Source organism: Pteropus alecto, unplaced genomic scaffold (assembly GCF_000325575.1).
Source record: "Pteropus alecto unplaced genomic scaffold, ASM32557v1 scaffold24, whole genome shotgun sequence".
Classification (NCBI taxonomy): Eukaryota; Metazoa; Chordata; class Mammalia; order Chiroptera; family Pteropodidae; genus Pteropus; species Pteropus alecto.
The window spans coordinates 1,681,443-1,687,682 of NW_006439192.1; the positions used below are offsets into that span (position 1 = coordinate 1,681,443).

At 33.8% G+C, this 6,240-nt stretch overlaps 1 long non-coding RNA gene across 1 annotated transcript in view; it reads right to left on the reverse strand.

The window, feature by feature from the left end:
* Positions 1 to 6,240, reverse strand: part of LOC107195982 — a 13,110-nt gene that overhangs the window by 4,896 nt on the left and 1,974 nt on the right. The window contains exon 2 of the long non-coding RNA XR_001517293.2: positions 3,571 to 3,888. This is a non-coding gene — a long non-coding RNA (uncharacterized LOC107195982). The remainder of the gene's footprint in view (positions 1 to 3,570; positions 3,889 to 6,240) is intronic.

Below are 6,240 nucleotides of genomic sequence, written 5' to 3' on the forward strand. Positions count from 1 at the left end.
AAAGAGAGGGAAAATACTGTTCTATTGCTTAGAATGGGAACACAAGGATTTATATTATTATTGTCTTTGAAAATGAACAAACCTTTTGTGTGTTATACTTTACAGTTAAAAAATCTAAAGTTCTATATCACAATAAAAAAAACAAAACAAAAAAGGCAAAAAACCCAAGTCAGAATAGTCTAATCAATCAGATGTTTTGTATGACTTGCTTCTTTCACTTAATATTGGGTTTTTGATGACTTTTCCCTATTAAAGACATCTTGTTAAAGTCTACCTATCAAAGTCTAAGGCCATGCCACCCTGAACAAGTCCAATACTGTCTGATCTCGGAAGCTAAGCAGGGTCAGGCCTGGTTAATATTTGGATGGGAGACCCCCTAGGAAGACCAGGAGCTGTAGGCATAAAAAAATAAAAAAAAATAAGGGTTTATAAACTGACAAGGTCCTTGCAATCTGTGACATCAACCAAGGGTTGCCTTGCCTAAAAAAAAAAAAAAAAATTGTTTCTATAAAAATAAATAAAATCTGCCTGTTGAATTAAAAAATAGGTATTAATTCTGGATAGTGGGTAGAAGATATTTGTTAAATTCTCTAACCTTGTTTTTTTTCCTACAAATTAAAATAGATTAAGTTAAAAAGTGCATACCTGATTCTGCCTAAGAAAACACTTTCTACATTCATGCGTGAGGGTGATTTGTCAGAGTGCCAGGCTGACAGTCATGTTTTTCTGGGGTTTTATACTTGACCACTTTTATGACCATGAGCTACACCATGGATCAGTTACGGTCTTTGTGATCACTGGCTATCTACTTAAACATTGTTTTTTATTTTCTCTCTTTAAAGTAGAAAATGGAATTTACCCAGTCATGTGGTTAAGATATGATGTTCTTTCAGGGAAATTACTGATATTAGAAATTACTATGAAAAGAATATCATGTGTCTTAGACTTAAAGATTTAAAGATGCAGGAAAAGAACTTTCCCCTTAGAATGAAAGTACATATGCAGACACATGTAGATCTGAGGAAGCACAGCATATCCGAGGTGCTGAAGGTAATCGGGAAGGCAGAGAATGGTGAAGGCAAGATAATGGGGTTAGCAGTTAAACTTTGTAAGTCACTGAGAAGTGTGGGCTTTTCGTCCATAGGTGATTGGGAGCCAAAGAAGGTTGCTAAGCAGGGTCGGGCCTGGTTAATATTTGGATGGGAGACAAAAAGTGAAAGCAAACGTGCCGAGTATCCACTCAAGAAGATATATAAAGAACAAAAGAATTAATATAAAGAAGATAGACAAAAGAAATATTAATGATAAAGATGAAAATTAAGAAAATAATAAAAAATAAGAGATCAACAAAGCCAGTTATTTCTTTGAAAAGATTATAACACTGATAAACTTCTGCCAATAATGTTCAAGAAAAAGGTGAGATGGTAAAAATAAACAATATTGAGACCAATAAAGAAAATGTAATTACAGATACTAGAGAAATTACATGGATTATAAGAGAATTTCCTGAAACTGAAATGGACAAAATCTTAGAAAAATATTATCCAAACTGTTTAAAGAAGATAGAAAACCATAATAATTTACAAGCATTAGGAAATTAATCAGTATATAAACATTTTCCCACAAAGAAAACACTAGGTCTAGAATGTTTTATTGGTGTATTTTTCCGAATGTTTAAAGAACAAATGATTCTGTCTTATAAAATTATCTAGCAAATGAAAAAAGGAACTCTCCTTTCTCATTTTATAAGGCCAACATAAATTTGATACCAAAACAAGCAAGAAAATTATAGATTTTCAAGACAGGAAAATTATAGATCAGATTCTCTTATGAACATAATCATGCAAATCCTAAACAAATTTTCAAGGCATGTAATCCTGCTATTCATAAAAAAAGATAATATATCATAACCAAGTTGGGTTTGTCCCAGGAATATAAATTTGATCTAACTTAAAATAAAAAATCATTGCCTCGCATTACCTTTGGGAGATTAAAAGAAAAAATCAACGGTCATGTCATTAGTTGTAGAAAGAGCAGTTAACGAAATTTACATAACAGTTGGAAGTGTAAAACAAGTCTTAGCAAAGTGGAAACAGAAGGAAAGTTCTTCATCCTCCTAAAAGCATCCTCAAAAGCTACAGTAAATATCCTCAATTCGAAAGCATTCCTTTTGTAAGATTAAAAGACAAAGAGTACAAGTATCGCCACACACGATAAAAAAAAAAAAGAATTGATATATTTATATAAATTAATAATAGGAGCTTCTACTTACCAAAAGTGAAATGACAAGCTAAAAACTAGGGGAACTAATATTCAACATATATAACTGCCATGTATCAGTACCTGTAATATATAAAGAACTAAGAAAGATAGAAGGAATGCAATAGAAAAATAGGCAAAAGAACAGAACAAGAACTTTACTGAAAACTCAAATGGCAAATAAACATAGGGAGAAAAAAGATCAATCTCACTAGTAATCAGGGATATACAAATTATACACAACAATAATAACACTAATAAGAGTTAACATTATGGTGTGCTTACTATATAACACAAACTATTTTAGTGCTATAACTATAGCAACTTTTCAAATTTTCACAACAATCCTATGTGATAGTATGGCAGGCTTTAGTACTATTAATTGATATGCCCTGCACGAGCATGAGAAAGTGTTAAAGTCAGGCAGTATAACTCCTTCAACTTTGTTCTTTTTCAAACTTGTATGACAATTCTATATCTTTTGTATTTTCTTAAGACTTTTAGAACCTGTCAGTTTCTACAAATGAATCTTGCTAGGATTAGGATTGCAACTGCATTACATTGTTTCCCAATCTACGAACAAGGCATAGCTTCCCATTTTCTTCGGTCTTCTTCAATTTCTCTCAGCAATATTTAATAGCATTCAATGAAAATATCTTTGTATCACATTTTGTTTATCCATTCATCCATCAGTGGACATTTGGGTTGCTTCTACATCTTGGCTCTTGTCAATATGAACAAGAATATGCAAACATCTCTTCAAGACCCTGCTTTCAATTCTTTGGCATATATACCCAGAAGTAGGATTGCTGAATCATATGGTATTCCTATTTTTAATTTTTTGAGGCACAGCCATACTACTTTATACAGCAGTGACACCATTTTACATTCCCACCAACAATACACAAGGGTTCCAATATCTCCACATACTTATGAACACTTTTTCTTTTCTTTCTTTTTTTATAGTAGACATCCTAATGGGTGTGACGTGGTATCTAATTGTGATTTTGATTTTGCAATTCCGTAATGTAGTGATGTTGAGCATCTTTACATGGGCTTATTGGCCATTTGTATATCTCTTTTTGGCAAAAAGTCAATCCAAACTCTGCCCATTTTAAAAATCAGATTGTTTTACACTTGATTTTTGTATATTGATCTTATATCCTGCAACCTTGAGAGAAATTAATTCTAGAAGTTGCTTGTAGATTCTGTAGAATTCCCTAGATAGAAAATCATGTCACCTATGAGTAAAGAGTTTTATTTATTTATTTCCAATTTGAATGCCTCCCCGCCTTTTTTTCCTTGACTTACCGTTCTAGCTAGAATCCAGAGCACAATGTTGAATAGAAGTGGTGACAGTAGACACCTTTGCCTCGATCATGTCTTATAGGGAAAGTATTGGTCTCTTATCATGATCTTGTTAGTTGTAGATTTTTCCTACACATTCATTATCAGTGTGAGAACTTCTCTTTTATTCCTAATTTGCTGAGAGATTTTTATCAGGAATAGATGTTGAATTTTGTCAAATGTTTCTTCTGTATCTCCTGAGATTGTCACTGTCCAGGGTGATCTGGAATACGGGGATGCCCTGGATGGCACAGAGGGGATCCTCGGTTCTTTCCCACCAACCTAGAAGAGAATTACCAAATCAGCGGGAGATTGGAAAAGAAAGGTTTGTTGAAAGTAGGTTTTAAGAACGAAAAGCGTTGGCCACAGCATGGGGGATACAGCCTCATGGGGGATACAGCCTTGGGGAATTTAGAGAACAAAAGGCAAGGGCTGTAACTTAGGGAAAGCAAAGTGTTTTCAGATGGAAAAGAGCCAGGTTAGAGGGGGCAGCAGCAGAGAGAAGGTGAAGTGAAAGATAGGATAAGATAACATTGCAAGAGTTGGGGGTGGGGAATGGGCTTCACCAGTAACAGTGGAAGCACCCTAGAATCCAGGAGCTAGCTGTATTTTATATTGCTCTTGACGGGCGGTTATAAGGGGTAGGGCTAGATGATTGGCATAGGTGGTAGGGCTAGATTGATTGACATTCGACTGTCTTTAAGGGTGATTCCCTGGTTCTGCCTTCACTCCCACTCATGTTCATATATCAAGATTATCATATGATTTTTTTCTGTTTTAGTTTGCTAAAAAATAACCAAAAGCCAATGGAAAAACATAGAGAGAGATATAGACCCACAGAAGATCTAGCTATTGTAATGAACAGAGATTTAAAATGGCTTGGATTGATATGTTCAAGACAGTATAGGCAAAGGTGGAGAAAATAAATAAAAAGAGGGAGAATTTCTTCAAATGAATTTTTGCCATATGAAAATTCTAGAATTTAAAAATACAATGACCAATATTAAGAACTCAATAAGTAGATGTAAGAGATTTAAGAGAAGATTTAGATAGATGGGTAGAAAATATACAGACTCATGCACAAAAAGGCCAAAAAGATGATAGTAAATATAGATGGTAAAGATGAGAAATTCTGACATACATAATTGAAGTCCTAAAAGGAAAAGAGAAATAAGAAGAGATAGTGACCAAGAATTTTCTAAAACAAAGATATCAAGCTACAAATTCAAGGGACTCCAGGAGTGGCACTCATGAACCCAAATGTGATAAATACAAAGCAAACCACATCTAGACATATCGCAGGAGAACGATTGTAGAAAACTAAAGGAAAAAGTACTAAATGAAGCCAGAGGAAAAAAGACTTTAGTTTTCAAAGGAATAACAAAGGAATGATGTAAAAAAACCTTGCCAAACTAGAATGTTATATTCAGCAACAATATGGAAGATCAAATGAAGTTTTTAGGCAAATGAAAATGGAGAGAACTTGTCACCAGCAGACCTACTCTGAACAGAGGAATTATTCAGAAAGAAGGAAAAAATTCCAGTCAGAAGCACAAAAATGTATAGTGCAACAAGGAGCAACATAAATGGTAAATATGTAGGTGAATATAGTGAGTATTGACTGTACAGAACAATAATTATAAAACCTTGTGTAGCTTAAAATATATGCACCATTAAAATTTGTGACAACAAAAAACACAAAGGGGGGAGGGTAGGGAGGCATAGTGTGTAGTCTAAGGTCTTAGCATTTGGGGGAAAGTAGTATAAGTAATCACTTATACTAGAATGTAATAACTCAAACAGGCATGCTGTAACCTCAAAGATTTCTAAAAGAATGTAAAACTAATAAGCTAATAGAGGAAGGTAATAATATAATTAAAATATTTTAATTAATTCAAAAGAAGGCAAGAAATAATGGGTATAAAATAAGTGGACAAAAGGAAATAAATAGTAAGATGGCAAGTATAAATCCAAATACAGCAGTAATTATATTAAATGTAAGTGGACTAAAAATTTTTCCTGTTGAAACAAAGAGAGAGCAACCTTCCAATTTTTATATTTAGCTAGACTCTGCATAAAAAAATGTAGTTACCAACAACAACTGAAAAGGCAGGGATTCCTAGTGCAAAATGTGGAAGAGGGAAATAACTTTTAGCCATCAGCCCTGGAGGGCTGAATTCTGAGTCAAGTTTGAAGCATGAAAAGCTCTCCTTTCAGTGTTGTGGATTGTCTTTCAACATGTGAAACAGGAGGGCTTTAATCTGTTTTTGTTGCAGACCTTTTATTTTGAGATCTCCTGAATGTGGCCTTAAATTATGCAAATGTTAAGCAAAGACTCTCTACAGGAAGCTATTTAAAAAGCTAAACTGTGTTTTGTTGTTGCAAATTGTTTTAAATTCTTGCTACTGTGTGCTTGAACTCCAGTTTGGTCTTTTCACAGGAATGGCTGTGGCTAGTTTTCTTCCAAAGTATCCAAAGGCAAACAGTTCATTTCTGTACATATTATTTTTCTTCTGAAGACCACACACTAGTCTCAAAGAACACATTTTTTTCCCCCTATTAATATGACTTTACTTGTCCTCTTTGGGAAATAAAAATCTTGCTTTGTTTTTCTAAAAGAGAATTCTCTTCAAC